Source organism: Acanthochromis polyacanthus, chromosome 10 (assembly GCF_021347895.1).
Source record: "Acanthochromis polyacanthus isolate Apoly-LR-REF ecotype Palm Island chromosome 10, KAUST_Apoly_ChrSc, whole genome shotgun sequence".
NCBI classification, from domain to species: domain Eukaryota; kingdom Metazoa; phylum Chordata; class Actinopteri; family Pomacentridae; genus Acanthochromis; species Acanthochromis polyacanthus.
Genome location: NC_067122.1, coordinates 3,011,165 through 3,035,874, shown reverse-complemented (window position 1 = coordinate 3,035,874; position 24,710 = coordinate 3,011,165).

Genomic DNA, 24,710 nt, shown 5'->3' with positions numbered 1-24,710 from the left:
AAACCAAAACTGGCTCTAATTTGGACCATTAAATGACACGATGAATCAAAGAATCCAAAAAGAAAGACGAGAATTTCATCCAAAATAATACAACTGATGATTTGATCAAAATAGCCAGAAAGGAAACCCACTAATAAAAGAGCAGCGCAGTCAGAAACAATCAGATGATGAGTTGTAGCTCGATATTAACCGATAAAAGCCTCAGTATCTGTAAACGTAGCATAGATCACCTGTAGTACCTGGATGTACCACCAGGTTGTACTGTTTAATACTGTAGAGACCAGAGGAGGCAGGAAGCATCTTTTGGAGGTTTAGCGACCAACAGGCACCATGACAAAGACTTCTGTGGAGATTACTGACCTCTAAGACCTCAGAAGACAAGTCAACAAGCACTACAACCCAATAATCCACCACCGAATGATAAATCTGCTGTCGGTTAAGAAAATAACTTATAATCTGGATCTCCAGTAGACATAAAGTTAAGCAGATCAAGAATATCCCAATAAAGATGTCAATAAGCACCAATCCCGAGCACACAGGTGTTAAATTTGTAATAAACCTCGGTGGTGTGCACATTGTAGGTCGGTATGCTTTTATAGGACCACAACAAAGACAGAGGTGGTGCCAACAAGACTCTTTTTGGTTATCCTCCAGCTTTACGTGTATCATCTCTGTCGTGAAATTTACTCTGTTTTGAATCCTCTCCTTCGCTTTCTCAGTAGGCCCATGCACTTCGTCCAGTCCGGTATTAACTTTTAACATTTCTGCTCCTAATTGTTCTTTGTTTTCTTGGTGAAAGCCTCGTAATTCTTGGAGGACGACTTTCCATTTTCCAATCTTTTCTTCACGGGGGATTACGTCTTGTGTCTCGTTTGTTGTTAGTTAGCTTTAGCCGCTAATTGCTTGTGTTGCTGTGGTTCTAAACTCTTGCTGACCTCTGGTGGTTTGTGCTCGTCCATGTGTTGGTAGACTTCACATCTCCTTTCCTTACACCATTAGTCTCGTATGATTCTTCAGTTTGTACGAGGGTGTTTCTCTAAATATTTTGCTTCTGTCAGGAGCTCTCTCGGCGATGTTCCAACCGGAAGTCACCACCAGACTCTTTCTGGTCTTGTTTTCACCTTTTTAACACTGCTTCAGTCAAAATACCTTTGTAGGTGGATTTTTACCTTTAAATTACCTTTGCAGGTGGACTTTTAACTGTTTCAGACCTTTAAATTACCATTGTAGGTGGATTTTCACCTTCAAATTGCCTTTGTAGTTGAATTTTTGACTGTTTTAAACCTTTCGATTACCATTGTAGGTGTATTTTCACCTTTGACATTGCCTTTGTAGGTGGACTTTTAACTGTTTAAACTTTCCCTTTCTATAATTGTTAAAGCCTCCTTCCCTAAAAGAACATTCAGAATACCACACTTTGACTTTTAAAGGCGCGCTCTCCCAAAACGCCATCGATGCTTTTACCTCAAGGATTTAAATTCTTCCTCCACCTTTTTGCTCCTTATTACCGGCACCGTTTCAGCAGCTCCGCCGGGCCGACCGGGAAATCTCCACGGGTCGGATCTCTGTGTGAGGCGGAGCTTTAATGATCCCCGCCGGGAATTAAGGAGGCGAGAGGAAGAGTCGATCCAGAGGTCGGGGATTTAACCCGGACGCTTCTTTACGGAGGTTGTCGGTTCAATACTGGGAGGCGGCACGGTGCCCACCGGCCTGCCGGGACGTGGAGGCGTGTCAGGTTTTGGACGGCTCGGCCTTTGTGTGGAATTCACAAGGAGTTCACAGTTTCCTTGTTTGAGTAGTCCAAATAAAGCCACGCTAATCTCCCACCGCCGAGTGTTGACTGATGTCTGAATCACCAGCAAGCTTCCTAAGCCGTCCTGTCAGCAGCCGAGAAACAAGGCGGGAGGAAGTCTTTTATTCTGGAGAGAGAGAGAGAGTGTGTGTGTGTGTGTGTGTGTGTGTGTGTGTGTGTGTGTGTGTGTTTGATACACTCCGTTAAGCTCCGGCACTTTGTTTTATCGAGGGTTCAGCAAATACGCCCGGGTGAAAACACAAACACGTCACCCGTTAATTGTGCACGGATCGCACACACGTGTTGGTGTGAAGAGAGGAAACGGCAACACGCGTGCTGACCCATGAACACATGACAAAACACAAACATTCACCATCTGTGCTAATAGGAAGGTTTCACCCAGCCAGAGTGCACCTTTCTCCCATCTTTTTCCTCACGTCATGGACCTAAGACAGATTTTTGACTGTTTTTTAACCTTTAAATCACATTTGCAGGTGGATTTTCACCAGTTTTGAGCCTTTAAATTATCTTTGTAAGTGGATTTTTAACTGTTTTAGACCTTTGAATTACCCTTGTAGGTGGATTTTTGACTGGCTTAATCTTTTAAATTACATTTTCAGGTGGATTTTCACCTTTAATTACCTTTGCCATTGGATTTTCACCCGTTTTAGACCTTTAAATTACCTTTGTAGGTCGATTTTTAACTTTTTCCCCCCTTTAAATTACCTTTTGTAAGTAGATTTTTACGTTTTATTACTTTTCTAGGTAGATTTTTAACAGTTTTTAACCTTTAAATGACTTTTGTAGGTGGATTTTTGACTTTTGCAGACCTTTAAATTAGCTTTGTAAGTGGATTTTCACCTTTGTATGTGTATTTTTTTACCTGTTTAGACCTTCAAATTGTCTTTATAGGTGGATTTTTAACTGTTTTAGACCACAATATTACTTTTGTAGGTAGATTTTCACCTGTAAATTACATTTGTGTGTGTATTTGTAACGGTTTTAAATCTTTAAATTACCTTTGCAGTTTCTAGTTTACAATGCACAGCAGCAGATTTGGAGTTAAACTCTTCAGACCAACATTCTTCTCTTTCTAGAATCTAACGGCTCTGAGTGCTGGAGCTTAACGTGAATAAATTTGTGTAGGAACCGTTGGTATCAGCCTTTAGAAACCTGGACAGCATGAGGGAGAACTCCTGGTGTCCGAAGAGATACCGCTAATGGAGCCGGGCTGTTGGACGGACAGGACGGGATAATGGTTCGATAAAGATTACAGAGAGGAGGGGAGTCAGAGGGATATTTGGCTGAGAGTAATTACTGAAGCCTCCAGACAGTGGCAAAGGGTCCAAACTCTGCTGGATCTTTATTATCTCTGAGGGGCAATTTGTTGTACGGCTGCTGGTCAGTTAATTTCAAAACCCACAAATACAGGAAACAAAGAGGTTCAGTCTTGTTTTTGTCATTTTGAGTCTCATTTTTGTCATTTTGAGTCTCATTTTTGTCATTTTGAGTGTTATTCTTTTCATTTTATGTCTCATTTTTAATATTTGTCTCATTTTTGTCGTTTTGTCATTTAGAGTCTCATTTTGTTGTCTTATGCCTTATTTTTGTTATTTTGAGTCACGTTTGTGTCATTTTATGCCTCATTTTTGTCATTTTGTCTAATTGTTTGTCATTTTGTGTCTCATTCTTGTCATTTTGTGTCTCGTTTGTACCATTTTGAGTCTCATTTTTGTCGTTTTATGCCTCATTTTTGTCATTTTGTCTCATTTTTGTCTTTTTGCTATTTAGTCTCATTTTTGTTGTTCTATGTCTCATTTTTGTCATTTTGAGTCACGTTTGTGTCATTTTGAGTCACGTTTGTGTCATTTAATGCCCCATTTTTGTCATTTTGAGTCACGTTTGTGTCTTTGTGTCATTTTGTGCCTCATTCTTGTCCTTTTTTGTCTCATTTTGTCATTTTATGTCTCATTTTTACCATTTTGAGTCTCATTTTTGTCATTTTGAGTCTCATTCTTGTCATTTTATGCCTCATTTTTAATCTTTTGTCTCATTTTTGTCTTTTTGTCATTTAGAGTCTCATTTTTGTTGTGTTATGCCTCATTTTGTCATTTTGAGTCACGTTTGTGTCATTTTTTGCCTCATTTTTGTCATTTTGTCTAACTTTAGCCATTTTGTGCCTCATTCTTGTCCTTTTTCTCTCATTTTGTCATTTTGAGTCACGTTTGTGTCATTTTATGCCTCATTTGTGTCATTTTGTCTAACTTTTGCCATTTTGTGCCTCATTCTTGTCCTTTTTTTCTCATTTTGGCTTTTTTGTCTCATTTTTACCATTTTGAGTCTCATTCTTGTCATTTTGAGTCTCATTCTTGTCATTTTATGTCTCTGTTTTCATGTTATGCCTAATTTTTATCATATTTTATCTTTTAGTTGCTTTTTTGTCTTTTTCTGTCTGACTTTTACAGCTTGTCTCACATCTTTGTCTCTTGTTTTTGTCTCGCTTGTGTTTTTTTGTCTTATTTTTGTCATCTTGTGTTTTGCTCCATTCGTCGTTTTGCATCTCATTTTTGTTGTTTTGTCACTTTGCTTTACAGACTCTCCCTCCTGTGTGCAGTTTTAATGTACAGCCATTTTCCATCAGAAACTCTCCAAAGTGCCACTTCAGAGAGGCGATAACACTTGATTACATTAACGTTTGTGTACATCCAGCACTGATCCTCCTCTGTTCTCTGTTTGTCTACTGTCCTGCTGATTTTCTGCATCGAGACTATTTTCATTTATTCCTCTGCTTTGTCATTTCATGCATGCCCAAGCCTCCTCCACTTTTCCACCACGCTGCGTTCTCTTGTCATTTAGCTTCCTTATCAGCTTCGCCGCCGCCGCCGTCGCTTGTCATCACAGTTTTGAAGTTTTCCTCGCTTTCATTTCGGTGCCGGGCGTGCCGATGTTTTCATATCTCCGCTGCACAAATTTGTAATTTTCTTCTCTCAGTTTGTCATCGCATTTCATCACCGTGGGTCTTTTTTTTTTCTTTATCACTTTACAAATCAACTCGAGCAATTTCAAATGGATCAGTGGGATTTTTTATTTTCATTTTCCCTCACCTGGATGAGAAAGAAGTTTTCTGGGTTGGACCGACGGCCTCGGCCGTTACTGCAGCCAAGCTTAAACGTGCCGATTGCTGGAAAACATCTCAAGAAGACACTTTAAACAGAACAACACTCATTGTTTCATTTATTCACTCTACATGTGTGGAAGCTTCACCTGAAATAGGAGTTACTGTCTTCAAAATGCACGGTTTCGTGTTCATTTCTGATAAAAACATTGACGTTGCTGCATCCGCTCTGAATTTAAACGCTCTCAACACGTCCTCTCCAGCCTGATCTAATCTTTTTTTGGATAGATATAAAGAAAGTCCTGTTGAGAGACCGAAGAAAAATCCATCTTTACTGTGTTTTTTGGAATGAAATGTTCTTAAAATCCGGTTGTGAATAAACCCTTCTGTAGAAACCTTCAGAACATTTATGTAAATATAGAAAAACCTCTTTTTCAAAAACATCCTTCAAAGACAGATGCTTTGAAAATGACTGCATTGCTTTTTATGAGATAAAAGATTCAGCTTCCCCATTGGATTAGTAACATTTTGACAAATATTTTTTGCAATGTAAAAAGTGTTCTGAAATGTTTAATTATGCAAATTAGGATTTATCTCAATAAATATTCAACGTGTGCTGAACATTTATGTGTATATTTGATGTTTTCTGTCAAGAAAATCCTGTAATAGAAGCAAAATATCCCAAAGTCTCAAATTTAACGAGTTTATTAAAACATTATGTCATGTGTCACCCCAAAAATACCAATTTCAAGTTTTGTTTTTGTTTCACTTATCTGCTTGTTTATGGTTTGGTTGTTGAGTTGTTTGGTTGTTTGTTGTTGTGTTGTTTGGTTATTAGATCATTGGATTGTTTGGTTGTTGAGTTGTTTATTGTTGGGTTGTTCATTGTTATGGCTGTTGGGTTGTTGTGTTTGGTTGTTGTGTTGTTTGGTTGTTTTGTTCCTTGTTTGGTTGTTGTGTTGCATTGTTTGGTTGTTAGATTGTTGGTTTGGTTGGTTCTTCTGTTGTTGTGTTGTTTGGTTGTTAAATTGTTGTGTTTGATTGTGTGATCGTTGGGTTGTTTGGTTGGTTATTGTGTTGTTGGGTTGTTAGATCCTTGGTTTGTTTGGTTGTGTTGTTTGGTTGGTTGTTAGATTGTTGTGTTTGTGTGGTTGTTGGGTTGTTCATTGTTTGGTTTGTTGTTTGTTGTGTTGCGTTGTTTGTTTGTTAGATTGTTGGTTTGGTTGGTTCTTGTGTTGTGTTGTTTGGTTGATTGGTTGTTAAATTGTTGTGTTTGATTGTGTGGTTGTTGGTTTGCTGGGTTGTTCATTGTTGGGTTGTTGTGTTGTTTGTTTGGTTGTCGGGTTGTTGTGTTGTGTTGTTTGGTTGATTGGTTGTTAAATTGTTGTGTTTGATTGTGTGGTTGTTGGTTTGCTGGGTTGTTCATTGTTGGGTTGTTGGGTTGTTTGTTTGGTTGTTGGTTCTTGTGTTGTGTTGTTTGGTTGATTGGTTGTTAAATTGTTGTGTTTGATTATGTGATTGTTGGTTTGTTGGGTTGTTCGTTGTTGGGTTGTTGTGTTGTTGTGTTGTTTGGTTTCTGTTGCTCTTTGGTCCTTAAACATGCCCTTTTTATTTCTCATTCTCTGTTTCCTTCATGCTCTTTTCCTCTTTTCAGAAAATATAATTCAGTTTTTTAAAAATTTGAACAGAAATGTCCGGTCACCGTGCTGAAACAGGAGATTCATCTCGTGCTCCTCGACCGAGCAGATTACTGCTTAGAGTGTAACGTAATCAGTGATCATATATGAGTGTCGCTGGTTCATGTTTTTGTCCTCATGCTGCAGCTTTTCAACATGCTGGTGCTCGAAACCGTTACAAAAACAAGTCTTTCACTCATAAAATGAAGCAGTTTTGTCAGTTTCCAGTTAAAACATCATGCTCAGATTTCCATCAGAAGCTCAGGGTTCAGTTGTGGAGCTGCACAGACGCTCTCCGTGTGACATTTCAGACGTGACGGCTTCAGTTTCTGCTTTTCTTGAGCAGCAACATGTGAAACTGGAGGAATGAAAAGATCCACGTGAGGAAGCCTGGAGAGGGGAAAGAAAACGGCGAGGAGATAAGCGGATTCCTGAGAAGAAAGGAGTAACACGAGGCTGCCGGCCCGACGCAGACACAAAGAGGACCGCCTCATTTAGGACGTTTAACAAAGTCATCCGGGCCGGTTGCCACGGCGACGCCTTTGTCAGCGCCGGTCCATCTCCGTCTGCTTGGCTCAGATAGGCCGTCATGTCGTCTCACGTCTTGCTCCTTTTTTTTTTCTTATTTACAGCTCTGTCGGTTTTCTCTCAGCTCTGCTTTTTACGAGGTCGTCCGTGAACGCATCACAGCAGGTGGTTCTGGGATATTTTAGGGATGTGTTGGTACATCGACCCCCCGGAGGCCTCCAGAGGTCGCCGTAAAGAAGCACCAGGGAGCCGAGTTTCCTGCCGTCCTGCCGTCCGTCCTCCAGTGTCCCCGATAGAAGCGGTGTCCTGCTGCAAGGACGTCGTTTTGGTGGAAACTTCTAAAAACGTCCAGCTTTTGTCCCCTCGACTTCTAAAAATGAAGTTCAGGAAGCTGAAATCTCTCGGCGGTGACCTCCCACAGTGCTGCTGCTGGAACCCTCCACTGATAAACCACAAAGCAGTTTGTCTTCAATTAAATCTAAAGTCTATATTATAAAAAGCATCTTTCTCAGTGTCTTCCAACCTCATTTCTATATTTATTACGACTCTTTGAGCACTAAAATAATCATTTACGATCATACAGGAACAGCTAGAAACAGGTTTCACTCTGAATATGTGCAGCTAAAATGTCTATTTAAAGATTTGTTCTCATTTTTTCAGAATGTAGGAGACTCCCAGCTGCAGATTTAATGTTCATCTTCAGTTTAAACCGTTAACAGTGGTTCTGTTCTGTTTATTTTAGAACTTACTGAGGATTAAAGCAGGTGAAAGCGAAGCAGCAGCAACAGAAACAGGTATATAGGAGATAATTCAGCTCGTCTCCACAACAACAAAGGCTGTATTTGCTTTTCTTTTGCACGTTTCTGTCCTTAAAAAGCAGATTTTCCGTCCAGTCACTTGACTGCAGGAGGAGAGTGTCGCTTTTCTGTAATGGACTCGACGACTTCTGAAGTTCTCCGTCTCAAGCTGCTCGTGGAAAGTCGTGCGACGGATAATGATCAGTTTTCACTCTCTGAAAGCGCCGCTCGGTTCCTCGGAGCAGCAAACCTCCTTCAGCTGTGGAGAACCTGCCTCCACCTTCCCGCTGAGCTCACGTCCGTCCGTCAGCGCTCAAATTTACACGGCTTTCCTCCAGATAAGACTGAGAGGAGCTCATTCAGAGGACAGTTTGTATTTTAAATGTAAAGAAAATCATGATGTAAAAGAAAATAAAATCTCAAATTTAACAAGTTTCTTACAATACTATGTTTCGTGTCACCTTGAAAATACAAACTTAGAGCTTTAGTGTGGTTCAATTTCTCTGCTTGTTTGCTGTCTGATTGTTGGGTGGTCTGGTTGTTGTATTGTTTGGATGTTTATTGTTGAGTTGTCTGGTTGCTTAGTTGTTTGGTTGTTTGTTTGTGGAGTGGTCTGATTGTTGGGTTGTTGGGATGATGGGTTGTTGGGTTATTTGGTTGTTGGGTTGTTGGGTTATTTGGTTGTTTGGTTGTTGGGTTATTTGGTTGCTGGATTGTTTGGTTGTTGGGTTATTTGGTTGCTGGGTTGTTTGGTTGTTGGGTTATTTGGTTGTTGGGTTATTTGGTTGTTGGGTTGTTTGGTTATTTGGTTGTTTGGTTATTTGGTTGTTGGGTTATTTGGTTGTTGGGTTGTTGGGTTGTTTGGTTATTTGGTTGTTGGGTCATTTGGTTGTTGGGTTGTTGGTTATTTGGTTGCTGGATTGTTTGGTTGTTGGGTTATTTGGTTGCTGGGTTGTTTGGTTGTTGGGTTACTGAATTGTTTCATTGTATGTTGTTGTTGGGTTGTTGGGTTGTTGGGATGATGGGTTGTTGGGTTATTTGGTTGTTGGGTTATTTGGTTGTTGGGTTGTTGGGTTATTTGGTTGTTGGGTTGTTGGGTTATTTGGTTGTTGGGTTGTTTGGTTGTTGGGTTGTTTGGTTGTTGGGTTATTTGGTTGTTGGGTTATTGAATTGTTTCATTGTATGTTGTTGTTGGGTTGTTGGGTTGTTGGGATGATGGGTTGTTGGGTTATTTGGTTGTTGGGTTATTTGGTTGTTGGGTTGTTGGGTTATTTGGTTGTTGGGTTGTTGGGTTATTTGGTTGTTGGGTTGTTTGGTTGTTGGGTTGTTTGGTTGTTGGGTTGTTTGGTTGTTGGGTTATTTGGTTGTTGGATTGTTGGGTTATTTGGTTGTTGGGCTGTTGGGTTATTTGGTTGTTGGGTTGTCTGGTTGTTTGATTGTTGGGATGATGGGTTGTTGGGTTATTTGGTTGTTGGGTTGTTTGGTTGTTGGGATGATGGGTTGTTGGGTTATTTGGTTGTTGGGTTGTTTGGTTGTTGGGTTGTTTGGTTGTTGGGATGATGGGTTGTTGGGTTATTTGGTTGTTGGGTTGTTTGGTTGTGAAGTGGTCTGATTGTTGGGCTGTTTGGTTGCTGGTTGTTTTTTCTATCTATTTTTGAATCTGGAGCAGTGATAAACACATGATCCTCCAAACAGAAAAATAATTGTATAAAGATAAATTCTGCTGCTCTTTATGTCGTCACAAACGTGCACTTCTTACTCCTCATCCTCCAGTTTCTCCTCCTTGTTCTCCTGCTGTTTTCAGACAATATAATTCAATTTATTTAAGTTTAAACAGCAAACAGGAGATTCATCTCATGTGCCTCGACCCCTTCATGCACCGACTGAGCTGGGATCAAATTTAGAGCCTGAATTTCAAACATGAATTTATTCCAAGTGTAATAATCATTGATCATAAATGAGTGGAGAGTCTCTGGTTAATATGTTTTTATCGTCATGCTGCAGCTTTTCAACATGCTGGTGCACGAAGCAGTTTCAAAAATACACCTGTCACTAAAAACATGAAGCATTTTTGCAGTTTCCAGTTGAAAACATCAAACCAGCAGCGACTTTAATCCTCATTTACGAGCACCAAAAAATATGGTTTCCTTGTCTGAAAAAAATCCAAAAATTCAGCAAAAAAATCCCCAAATTTCTGATAATTTGCAAAACCTTCACAAAGAAATTTCCAATAATTCCTTAACAGTTTCCCTTAAAATTTGCATTTAAAAAAAATCCCCTAAATTTGGCAAGAGAATTCTTGTTGATATTTTCAAAAAAATTATTAAAATAAAGAAAATAAAAAATTCCAAAAAATATCTAAAGTAATTACATATGTATCAATGAAACTTCTAATATAAATGAAAAAATCAACCAAAATCCAGAGAAATTCACTGGATTTTGGTTGATTTTTTTTCTGAGTCTTCTAAAGAAGCATTTAAAAAAAAGAAGCATTTTTAACATTTCTTATTTTTCACCAAAAAATGTTGTTTTCTTGTCTGAAAAAAATCCCAAAATTCAGAAAAAAAATCCCCAAATTTCTGAAAGTTTGTCAAATGTTCAGGAAGAAAATTACAATAATTTCTTAAAAGTTTTATTTAAAAAAATCCCCCAAATTTGGTGAAAAAATTCTTGTAAATATTTTCAAAAAATGAGTAAAAATCTTCAAACAATCTTAAAAATATCTAAAATGACTACACATATATCAGTCAAATTTCTAATATTTTCTTTCAGAACATTCACAAAAAAATCAACCAAAATCCAGCGAAATTCACAAATTTTTATGTGAATGTTCTTAAAGAAACATTTTTAACATTTAAATTTTCAAGCAAGAAATATTCAAAGATTTCTCAAAAATGTTGAAAATGTGGACATCAGAAGTTTCACTGTGATTTATTTTTTTCCCACATTTTCAAACTTTAAAGTTGCGGGTCAGTTTTGATCTGCAGGACGACACGAGGGTTAAAGGTTTCCTGCAGAAGCTCAGAGTTGTGGTGAAGCTGCACCGATGCTCTCCGTGTGATATTTCACACGTGACGGCTTCAGTTTTAAATCCGTGCTTCAGACCAGAGGCAGCAGACGCAGAGCGAAAAGGCAAATTTACTGTTTAATTTGGTTAATACGGTGGGTTCTGTGTGCAGGATTTACTGCGGCCCTAGGCTTGAATTAGACTGCAGGGAGCAGCGTCGGTGTGAATGAAGTGTGGACGCCGATGCAAATGCACGAGCTCGGGTCGATACTGCTGTGTTTGCTTTTCTGCACGACTCCCTGTTTACTCAGAGCTCAGAGCGTGTGAGCGCTAACGGCTAAAGAGAAACTGTAGAAATGTATTGGAAACAAGCAGCTCGTTTAAGAAATGCTAATGAATCCCAGACCTCGTTTGGGAGGTGAGCGAACGCAGGAGTCCAGTCGATAAAGTTTTCAACACAGTCCTGCTTCTGGAGCCCAAACACACCTTTGGTTTGCACTGGAGCCCAAAAAAAGTGAAATAGAAGATGATATGAAACAGAAAAATACGAAATTATTGAAACCACTGCAGCTAATTGACAACTTTGTCATTTTGTGTCTCATTTTTGTCGCTTTGTGTCTCATTCTTGCAGTTTTGTGTCTCGTTTTTGTTATTTTGTGTGTCATTTCTGTCATTTTCTGTCTCGTTTTGCGAAGGTATTACGGAATTTTTGTAATTTTGTGTCTAGTTTTTATCATTTTGCATGTTGTTTTTGTCATTTTGTTTCTCATTTTTGCTGTTTTGTGTCTCATTTTTGTCATTTTGTGTCATTTTGTCATTTTGTTTCTCATTTTTGTCATTTTGTTTCATTTTTTCATTTTGTTTCTCATTTTTGTAATTTTTGTGTTATTTTTGTCATTTTGTGTCTCATTTTTGCCATTTTGTGTCATTTTGTCGTTTTGTTTCTCATTTTTGTTATTTTGTGTGTCATTTCTGTCATTTTCTGTCTCGTTTTGTGAAGGTATTATGGAATTTTTGTAATTTTGTGTCTAGTTTTTATCATTTTGCATCTTGTTTTTGTCATTTTGTTTCTCATTCTTGCCGTTTTGTGTCTCATTTTTGTCATTTTTTGTCATTTTGTTGTTTTGTGTGTCATTTTTGTCATTTTGTGTCATTTTGTCATTTTGTTTCTCATTTTTGTTGTTTTGTGTGTCATTTTTGTCATTTTTTGTGTCATTTTTGTCATTTTGTGTCTCATTTTTGTCATTTTGTGTGTCATTTTTTAATTTTGTTTCTGATTTTTGTCATTTTGTTTCTCGTTTTTGCTGTTTTTTGTTTTGTTTTTGTTATTTTGTGTGTCGTTTTTGTCATTTTCTGTCTCGTTTTGGGAAATTTTTTATAGAATTTGTGTCATTTTGTATCTTATTTTAGTCATTTTGTGTCTCGTTTTTTATCATTTTGTGTCTTGTTTTTTGTAAGTTTCAACACAGTCCTGTTTCTGGAGCCCAAACACACCTTCGGTTTGCACTGGAACCTGATAAATGTGAAATATAAACTGTGTAATCTGTGTAACCTGCAGCCGTGTGGAGGAAATAATCCGTACATCCTGTCATGTTTTCCAGTCAGTCCAAGGCTGAGGACAAAGACAACAGATGCAGAACTGCGAGCGTCATTTGGCGGCGCAGAAAGGAGCAGTGACCTGGAGAATGTCGGGGTTAAGGACGAAGCGCCGCCGCCTCCTGATGAAGTGACTCAGAGTGTTGTTCACATGTCCTTTCATCCAGCTGAACTCCAGAACCATCTCACCATCGATTGGTTTCACTGCAGCCTTCAGAACATTCGGTTCTTGATTTCAAACGGTGTCTAATTCCTGGGCAGGTTTTCTGTGGTACAGAAGAATCTTGGTGACCAATGACACCACAACCTGATGGACAACCTCCTTAGACAGTTCAGTTTAACAGTCTGGTTCACGTTTGTGCAAAACTTTTGTAACTGAAATAGTCTTTAAGATGCTTTTTTCCATTGAATTTGTTTGTGTTGTCTGGTTGTTGGTTGTTGGGTTGTTGGGTTGTGTAATTGAATTATGTTGTTTAGTTGTTGTACTGGTTTGTTGTTTTTTGTTAGGTTATGTGGTTGTTGGGTTGTGTTATTGGAATATTAATTTTTTAGTGGTATTGATTTGTTGTTTTTGTTGAGTTGTTTTTGTTGGATTATCTGACTGTTGGGTTGTTGCATCGTTTGTTTGTTGGGTTGTTTTGTTGTTGTATTGTTCCATTGATTGGTCATTGGGTTGTTGTGTTTTGGTTGTTTTGCTCTTGGGTTTTCTGGTTGTTTGCTGTTGAGTTGTCTGATTGTTGGCTTTTTTTGGTTGTTGGTTGTCTGGTTGTTGGATTGTTGTGTCTTTGGATTGTTGTGTTTGGTTGTTGGCTTGTTTTGCCCTTGGGTTGCCTGGTTATTTGTTGTTGAGTTGTCTGATTGTTGTGTTTCTGGTTGTTGTGTTATTAGATTGTTGTGTTTGGTTGTTGGGGTTGTTTAGTTGTTGGGGTGTTTGGCTGTTGTGTTTCTTGTCATTTTATTGTTTGTTGTTTGGTTGTTTGAATGTTGGGTTGTTGTGTTGCTCGGTCATTTGGTTGTTGGATTGTTTTGTTGTTGTATTGTTAGGTTGATTGGTCATTGGGTTGTTGTGTTTGATTGTTTTGCCCTTGGGTTTTCTGGTTGTTTGCTGTTGAGTTGCTTGGTTGTCGGGTTGTTGTTGAGTTGCCTGATTGTTGTGTTTGGTTGTTGGGTTGTTTAGTTGTTGGGGTGTTTGGCTGTTGTGTTTTTTGTTGTTTTATTGTTGGATTTTTTGTTGTTTGGTTGTTTGAAATGTTGGTTGTTGTTTTTTTCATTGTTATGTTGTTTATTGCATTGTTGGACTGTTGCGTCATTGGATTGTTGTGCTTGGTTGTTGGGTTGTTGTGGTCTTGGGTTTTCTGGTTATTTGTTTTTGGGTTGCTTGATTGTTGGGTTTTTTGTTGGTATGTTGTCGTGTTGTTTTGTTGGCGTGTTTTCAAATAAAATTACAGTTTAATAAAGTTTTCTTTCAAACTTCCTGCGGTTTTTGGCCGTTCTACTGATCCTCGCGTCGACATCAATTAACGGACATTTGATACGACTTGGGGGGAAAATGCAGCTTTCAGCCCTTTCAGATCAGAATGAGCGCTCTACTCTGAGAAACTAATCAAAGACGGGATCCCAGAAACAACACTAATCTGGCCCTGATTAGAAAGCAACCAGGAAGTGAGTGTCACAAACACCTGAAAGTGAGAATAAAGCCCTGATGAATCACCTCTCTGATTAAAGGAAGACCTCATCAATCACCGGCAGCTCTGGGACGAAACCAATAAGGCGCCGATACAGAATCACTTTATTACAAACGTCCGTCCAGCTTCCACACAGACCTTCTCTCCACTTCAGAGACTTAAAGACCATTTTCTTCCTTCAGGATTTATTCAGAGATATTGCATCGGCCGAGGAGCAGCGCGTTATTTTCTTCATTACATAGTGTTTTATTATTTCCATCCCATATCAGCGGCGTCTGGTCCCTGAAGCAAACGGGATTCTGCTGCTGGAAACCTCAGTCCTGCTTTTAAAGGGACATCAGTTTACCTTCTAGTCCGGACACACGAGATGAGATTCTCACAGCCTTTAGGATGTTTTACCTAAATAGATCTGTTTAATATGTTAGTAAGAGTAAAAAACAAAAAGCAAAATCTGAATTCCCAGCTGTAACCGTCCACATGGTTCCAACCAGCTGTGATATCTGTTCAAAATGGTCTTTTTTTTGTTTTTAATCAATTTTTTAGGTAAAAAAAGTCCATTTATGTTACTGTATTGCAAGTTGTAAAAGAATAATGTTGAACAAAATACATTTTAAAAAGAAAAGCAGTGAAAAATAATAATACTTTTGCGGATTTAAATACCAGTTAAACAGTGTATTTTATGGTCGCACACTGTAGCAGTGAATTTCTTTCTGAAAAAACACAGATTTAAAAAAAATTGAGCCAAATTCTGTAAAATAACACTATATTTACATTATTGTTATTAATTTATTTATGTATATTTATTTTTTATTTTATTTTACATTATTATTATTAATTTATTTATGTATATTTATTTTTTATTTTATTTTACATTATTATTATTATTAATACTTTGTTTATGTATATTTAGTTTTTATTTTATTTTATGTTATTATTATTAATTTATTTATGTATATTTAGTTTTTATTCTATTTTACATTATATTATTATTAATTTATTTATATATTTATTTTTATTTTATTTTACATTATTCCAACTAACTGCAAATCTGTTTAAAATAGTCTCTTTTTTGTTATTTTTCCCCTTTTTTAGGTACAAAAGTTAATTTATGTTAATGTATGCAAACTGTAAAAGAATAATTGCAAACGAAATACATTTAAAAAGAAAAGCAGTGAAAATAGCAGCAAAAAGCTATAAAATAATCGTTTTTTGCTGATTTAAATGCAATTGAACTATAATTTTACAGTCACACACTGTAGAAGGGAATCGCTTTTTGTAGAAAATGTGAGCTAAAATCTGTTAAAATAGCAGTGTTTGAAAAAAATGGCCCATTTTTTAATCCTTTAAATTATTATTTTCTTTCATCTTTAATATGTCAAAATGTTACGATTTGAATTTCAGAGCATTTTGATTCCCAATTTTATTGTGTTACTTATTTTTCCAGCTGCAGAAAATCTGTAAAATAATACTATTTGTGCTGATTTACAGTAAAGTGGTTTAATTTCACAATCACACCACTGTAAAGTGAATTCTATCTGAAAAAAAACACAGATTTTTGAAAAACTTTGAACTAAAATCTGTAAAATAACTGTTGATTTTTAAACACGATTCCACAATTTTTAAATCTTTAATATTTCTGAACGTTTATCTGAATTTCCTGATGTGTATTTTAGTGCAGGACAGAGCCAGGATGCATTTATCTCTAATCTGCACAAAGAAGCGACAGTGAAAGCGTTTTCCTGCTGCAGATGAAGATCCGTCTATTCTTAGCAGAGGCGTTCAGAACTTGTCCGTTTCTTTGCAGAAGCTGTTGACAGCTGACGTTTCATTGGTGCAGAGTCTGGCAGGACGCCTGAACCTTCAACACCTCGAAGCTGCAGATGTTCACAGCTGCAGGAAGGAGAGGTTATTAAGTAGAGTTGACCTTCCTAACAGGAAGTGATGTCAGCGCAGCAGCAACAAGGAATGTGAATTTAAATTCTGTCTGATGATAAAACTACAGTTTCTGTAGTTCTAGATCTCCACAGAGATGCAACATGATCATTTAAAACGCACCAAAACAACCACAAAGAAACAAAACTATTCACACAGACAAACAAATACCCTCAAAGATGCAAAACATTCCAACAACGACCACCATAGGACAATCAACAAATGCAGAGGGCACAAAAAGACACAAAACAATCACAAAATTATTACATAAAGACAAAGGAAACGTACAGAAACCACCAAATAAAGACTCAGATGATAACAAAAAAGCTTAACAATCACAAAAAGACTCAAAACAACAACAAATAGATGGCAGAATGACCACAAAAAGACACAAACCAACAACACAAGATGCAAAATAACACAAAACAAACACAAAAGGGCACAAACTAACTAGAAAAAGACACAAAACAACCATGAAAACACACAAAACGATCACAAAAAGACACAAACCTATCACAAAAAGACACAAAATGATCACAAAAGACACAAAACTCTGACAAAAAGACTGAAAACAACATCAAAAGATGCAAAATGACCACAAAAAGACACAAAACAACTACAAAATGACACAAAATGATGCAAGACACTCACAAAAAGACACAAAAACATACAAAACTATCACAAAAGACACAAAAATCAACAAACACATCTACAAAAGTACTTATAACCACCAAATACAGAATCAAGAACCACAAAAAGACACAAAACCAACACCAAAAAGACACAAAACCAACACAAAACACTTTAGAATCACCTAATAAATAATTGAGTGACCACAAAAAGACACAAAAGCACCTACAGAAAGACACAGCACACCTACACAAAGTGTATAAGCACCAAATATAGAATAATGGACCACAAAAGACACAAAAACAACCCCAAAAATGCATAAAATCAGTTCCAGAAACACTTGGAATCTCCAAATAAACACTTCAGTGACCACAAAAAGACAAAAACACCGACAAAAAGACACAAAACAACCACAAAAAGACGTAGAACCACCAAACAGAATCTCAAATGACCACAAATCACACTAAACACATACAAAAACACTTGTAATCTCCAAATAAACACTTCAGTGACCACAAAAAGACACAAAGATGCAAATTAACCACAAAAGGAGACAGAACAACGCCAGAAATAACTTAAATTGCCAAATAAAGACTTAAATGACCACAAAAAGACACGAAACTACCACAAAGAGACACAGAATGAAACAATAGGACTCCAAAGAAGGACACAGACGGAGTTTAAATGCACGTTTTACACATAAACCACATCTGACCTCCAGCTGAAGTTCTGCTTCGCTTCCCCTCAGTGCACAAATCATTTCATTAGCTCTGGATTTAAATGATCTGATCTCAGTGAAGCTGCTTTTAATTGCAGATGTGTCACATCTGTGTCGTCAGTAAATCAGAACGCCGCATTAGCATTAGCTTAAATTAGCCTAAAAGTTCCCTTTGTGTGGGTGTGAAGCTCGATCCTCCTGACTCCCCGTCTCCTCCTGTATTCTGGGCTTTGTGTACTTTTGGCTTCAGGGTCATCAATATCTCCATCCAGGTCCTCCTCCACCTCCCAGCTGCCACAGTAATATCCACCGTAATGAATCTGCGAAAGGCAAACAGACCCGCAACAATATTGAGAGCTTCATTTCTGTCCACAGACATTATTTCCCAGAGGAAGATGGAAATTACAAAAGAGAGAAAAAAGGTGCTTTTTATCCATTTCATCCATCAGCATTGACCCACATCATCAAGCGAGCATCCAGAGCCTCCGTCTGTCCTCCAGCCAGCCGTCAAGCTTCAAACAGGAGGGCAGAATAATCCAACACGCAGCTCATTTCTGTTTGGTGGGTTTGAGTCTGTTTTGATAGTTTTGTGTCTTGTTGTGGTCATCTGAGTCCCGAAAACCACAAAGAGATACAAAATGACCACAAAAAGACACCAAACACCTACAAAACATACAAACTATAACAAAAAGACACAAAAGACACCAAACATCTACAAAACATACAAAACTATCACAAAAAGACACAAAAGGACACCAACATCTACAAAACTATAAAAAAGACACCAAACATCTACAAACATACAAAAATATCACAAAAAGACACAAAAGACACCAAACATCTACAAAAACATACAAAACTATAAAAAAAGACACCAAACATCTACAAAACATACAAAACTATCACAAAAAAGACACAAAAAGACACCAAACATCTACAAAAACATACAAACTATCACAAAAGACACAAAAAGAACACCAAACACCTGCAAAAACATACAAAACTATAAAAAAAGACACCAACATCTACAAAACATACAAACTATCACAAAAAGAATCAAAAGACACCAACACCTACAAAAACATACAAAACTATAAAAAAGACACCAAACATCTACAAAAACATACAAACTATCACAAAAGACAAAAGACACCAAAACACCTACAAAACATACAAAACTAGAAAAGCACTCGGAGAGCGCATACCTCCGCCATCCCGTTGTCTGTCTGTCCATCTGTGTGTCTGTGTGTGTGTGTCTGTCTGTCTGTCTGTTAACAGCATAACAGCGCGGTGGCTGCCGGCGGCCGCCAGGCGGCCATCTCTCAATTGTCCTTCGACCTTCAAAAATTCCTGGATCCAGACGGTGATCCGGATCACCTCCAAAATCTAATTGATTCTTACTCGTGCTCTTCCACACATCCTGTAAAAAATTTGGTGAAAATCCGTCCATAGACTTTTTGAGTTATGCTGTTAACAGACAGACAGACAGACACACACACACACACAGACGGACAGACAGACAAACAACTCCAGTGATTACATAACCTCCTGGCGGAGGTAACTATCACAAAAAGACACCAAACATCTACAAAAACATACAAAACTATCACAAAAAGACACAAAATGACAGAAAATGTTAAAGACACCGACAAAAAGACCACAAACACACGAACTAACCAAAACACACAAAAAAACAAAATGACTTAAACACTGACAAAAACACACAAAAAGATGCAAAACACTTACAAAACACAAGATAAGACAAATGACACAAGAACACATTTAAAAGACCACAAACATGCAAAACTATCACAAAACACCACAAAAAGCAACTACAAAGACATAAAACTATCTTTGTGATAGTTTTATGTCAACAAAAAGACACCAAACTAAACAAGTGACACAGAAAAAGCGACCACAAACGCACAAAACTATCACAAAAAGACAGGTACAGCTGTGAAAATATTTTAAAACACCAAACAGAGACTCAAATGTCCCAAAAGACACTAAGCTATCAAAAAACGACACAAAACAATCACAGAAAGACACAAAACACCTCCAAGAAGACCGACTACAGCTGTGGATGATTTAAAACCACCAAACAGAGACTGAAATGACACGAAGCGCCGCTGAACCCATCGACCTGGAGGCTGAACTTCGTCTCTCGCCGACGCCTGGAGCTCCTTCAGTCGTCTGGATAATTGTGACCTTCGGCCTGGAGGCAGCGACCTAAAACATCCTCCTCCTCCTCCGACACTCAGAGCTCTGTTCCTCTGGAGGTTATTATTCATTAGCACAATAAATTAATATCAGTCAGGACCTCAGAGGACGAACGGAGGAGATCAGCGCTCTCAGCTCAATTTAGGTTCACATTCTGTAAATCTATTGATTAATACTGAATGTGTCTCTGTAATTTACAATATCATCCCTGTTTTAAAAAATTGTCTCCACAAGACCTTAAAAGATATAAAACAATAGAAAATTATGACGCAAAATCATGTAAAAATTCCATCTACTCTTGTAACTAGCTAAAAGATCCAGGCCTTGGCTATTCCATCTGCCAATTGGTTACAGGATTTCCTGACAGGGCCGTCCACAGACAGTGAGGGTAGGGACCACTTACTCATCCACTGTCGTTTTAAACACCCCCAACATGTTGTCTAAGTCCTTTGCTGTGTAATCTGTATACTTCTGACTGTGTGGCAAGACATTCCACCAACAGAATTTTTAAGTTTGGCAAGATGATACTACAGTTATAGGTCTTATATCGGATAACAATGAGGTGCAAAGCCTGGTCACTTGGTGTCATCAAAACAATCTGTCCCTTGAATGTGGAAAAAACCAAGGAGCTCATCATAGATTTCAGGAGGATAAATCTATTTGTAGACCTGTTCATTATTAACGGCACTTCAGTTGAGGGGTTAATAACTTTAAGTTCCTGGACATTTATCTTTGTGACACATCTTAACTTGGTCTCTTCACTTCAGCTGTGCTATTAAAAAGGCCCAGCAGAGACTCTATTTTTCTGAGACGCCTCAGAAGGTATGGACTGTCCAAAGAAATACTCATAAACTTTTATAGTTGTACAATCGAGAGCGTTCTGACCTCTGGTCTCCTGGTGTGGTTTGGAAACATTACAGAAGATGATCTCGCTCGGTTGGCGCCGGACTGTAAAAACTGTGTCAAGAATCATTGGATCCCCTCTGCCTCAAATTGGTCAGCTGTTTGAAAAGCGCTGTAAGAAAAAGGTCCTGAGCATTATGCAGGACCCCAGTCATCCTGCTCATGCTCTCTTCTCCTACCTGCCATTGGGGAGACGTCTGCGCTGCCTACAAACTAGACCTGTAGATCTAGAGACAGTTTTTATCCGAAGGCGGTGCGGCTCATGAACACTAGCCTGAACCATTTTTCTTTGCTTATGGTACTTTGTACCCTAATGTATATGACAATAAACTAAACTTGAACTTGAACTTGAAAACGACCAAACTGTGAGAGGAAACGACGACGGAAAGACACGAAATGAGCTCAGAAAGTTAAAAAATCAACCAGAATGAGATCCAGACTCACAAAAAAACACATAAGAAAAGGCAAAAATGACAACAGACAAACAGAAAAGCAGCAAAAGTACTCCAAAAACCACCAAAATGTGAGTGGAAACGACGACGGAAAGACACGAAATGAGCATAGGAAGTTAAAAATCTACCAAAACGTAGTGCAGACTGACAAAAATCACAAAATAAAAGACCAAAAGGACAACAGACAAACAAAACGAGCAGCAAAATGATGAGAAAAAGATGTGAAATGACCAAAATGATGACATAAAGTTGAAAAACCACCAAAATGTGATGGAAATGACAACGGAAAGATACAAAATGAGCTCAGAAAGTTAAAAATCAACCAGAATGAGATCCCAGACTCGCAAAAAACACATAAGAAAAGGCCAAAATGACAACAGACAAACAGAAAAGCAGCAAAATTACTCCAAAACATGTAAACCACCAAGTGTGATGCAGACTCACCAAAAACACACGTTAAATGACCAAAGTGATGACATAAGCGTGAAAAACCAACAAAATGTGATGGAAAATGACAACGGAAAGACACAAAATGAGCATAGAGAGTTAAAAATCTACCAAAATGTGATGCAGATTGACAAAAATCACAAAATAAAAGACCAAAAGGACAACAGACAAACAAAACGAGCAGCAAAATGATGAGAAAAAGATGTGAAATGACCAAAATGTGATGCAGACTGACGAAAAACACAAAAATAAAAGACCAAAATGACAACATAAAGTTGTAGTCTTACCAAAATGTAACGCATGATTTGCAAAAAAAAGTAAGAAATGACACCAATGTAGACTGACTTAACCGCGAAAAACACAAGACACCGACAAAAAAGATTTAAAATCAACAATACACTCAAAAGACCAAAAAGACACAAATCCTAACCCACAAGAGAGCAAAACGGAGATTTTAGACCACCAAATAGAGACTCAAAGTACCACAAAGAGACACAGAACTACATAAATGATGCAAAAATAACCACAAAAGACACAAGACACCGACAAAAAGATGTATAACCACCAAATAGACTCAAAAGACCAAAGAAGACAATAAATATTAAGAAAGACACAAAACCAACACAAAAAAGCATAAAACCATTAAAAAAATTTCTAACAACCAAATGAAGCCCCAAAGGACACAAAAGGCAAAACAAGAAAAAAAAAAGACTTTTGACCACCAAACAAAGACACAAATAACCACAAAATGACACAAAACCAACACAAAAATGGGCATTTAAAGATCAGAGACAAACAAACGATGACAAAACTTCAACTGAAAGACACAAAACACCCTCAAAAGACATAAAACGACACAAAAAGACTTACAGCCACCACATACAGACTCAAAGACCAAAAAAGACAATACATTATTAAGAAAAGACACAAAACCAACACAAAAAGGCATAAAACCACTAAAATTCTAACAACCAAATGAAGCCCGAAGGACCCAAAAAGGCAAAACAAGAAAAAAAAAGGCTTTTTGACCACCAAACAAAGACACAAATAAACACAAAATGACACAAACCAACACAAAAATGGACATTTAAAGAATCAGAGACAAACAAAACGATGACAAACTGTCAACTGAAGACACAAAACACCCTCCAAAAAAGACATAAAACGACCACAAAAAGACTTACAGCCACCACATACAGACTCAAAAGACCAAAAAAGACAAACATTATAAGAAAAGACACAAACCAACACAAAAGGGCATAAAACCACTAAAATTCTAACAACCAAATGAAGCCCGAAGGACCCACAAAAAGGCAAAACAAGAAAAAAAAGGCTTTTGACCACCAAACAGACACAAATAAACACAAAATGACACAAAACCAACACAAAAATGGGCATTTAAAGATCAGAGACAAACAAAACGATGACAAACTTCAACTGAAAGACACAAAACAACCACAAAGAGACACAAAAAAAACCACAAGATGCACAAAACAGCCACGGACACACAAAACAATAACAAAGACACAAAACACAACCACAAAGAGACACAAAACAACCACAAAGAGACACAAAAAACCCACAAAGAGGCACAAAACAGCCACGGACACACAAAACAATAACAAAGACACAAAACACAACCACAAAGAGACACAAAACAACCACAAAGAGACACAAAAAACCACAAAAATACACAGAATCACCACAAAGAGACACAAAACACCACAGAGGCACAAAACAACCACAGAGACACAAAACAACCACAGAGACACAGAATCACCACAAGAGGCACAAAACAACCAGAAAGAGACACAAAACAACCACAGAGGCACAAAACAGCCACAAAGAGACACAAAACAACCACAAAATACACAGATCACCACAAAGAGACACAAAACAACCAGAAAGAGACACAAAACAACCACAAAAGACACAAAACAACCACAAATAGACACAAAACAGCCACAGAGGCACAGAATCACCACAAGAGACACAAAACAACCAGAAAGAGACACAAAACAACCACAAAAGACACAAAACAACCACAAAGAGACACAAAACAACCACAGAGACACAAAACAACCAGAAAAGACACAGAATCACCACAAAGAGACACAAACAACCACAAAGAGACACAAAACAACCAGAAAACACACAGAATCACCACAAAGAGACACAAAAAACCACAGAGACACAAAACAACACAAAGTGACACAAAACAACCACAAAGTGACACAAAACAACCACAAAGTGACACAAAACAACCACCATAGATACAGATTAATAAGCAAAACTGTGCAGTAAACAAACAGTAATAAAGCATGAAATGCATGTGAACGTTAATAGTTTTGTGTGTAATGTGAATGGTGAGCCAGAGTAAAATAAAATGTGTCATTTGAAATGTCGATGATTGAAGCCAGCTGTGGGAGCTCTGAGGGACCAGACCTCATATAAATATAATAAAACCAGAGGAGATAAGACGACCACAAGTTCTCCTCTTATCTTCCTCCCTCTCCTTATCGTCCTCCTCCTCATCCAGCCTCTATCTGTCCTCCATCCGTCGTTATTTGCAGCTTACAGACTCTTCCGTCGCGATGGGAGCGATAAAACATCTGGAGACCTGAAGATTTTCTGGCACACTGAGCCCGACATCCTCACGTCTCCTCCTGCTGACGCTGGAAGACCAAGCCTCCCGTCGGATCAAAGTCTTGGCCGACTTTCAGAGATCGATCTCTGTCGCTCCAGCCGAACGCTCCCACAGCTCCGACCACAAACCGTGGAAAAAGCCGAACACGTGGACGGATCGGTCTGGATGGAGTCCAGAGGAAGGAGCTGAGGAGCATGTTCTCCTTTAATCCTCACTTTAACTATTCATGCTCGTGTTCTGAGGATCCCAGGAAGCCGCTACAGCCTCCAGGAGAGCAGCCGTCTGACAGAGAAGACACAACACACACGACAACACGGACACACAAAGCCAGCAGACACAAAGAGACACAAAGAGACATGACACAGACACAAAGACACACAAAACAACAACAACAAAGAGACAGAGATGAATCAGAGACAGAAAACAACCACAGGGACAGAAAACAACCACAAAGAGACACAAAACAACCACAGAGAGACATACAACCAGAAAGAGACAGAAAACAACCACAAAGAGACAAAACAAACACAAGGACACAGAAAACAACCACAAAAAGACACAAAAC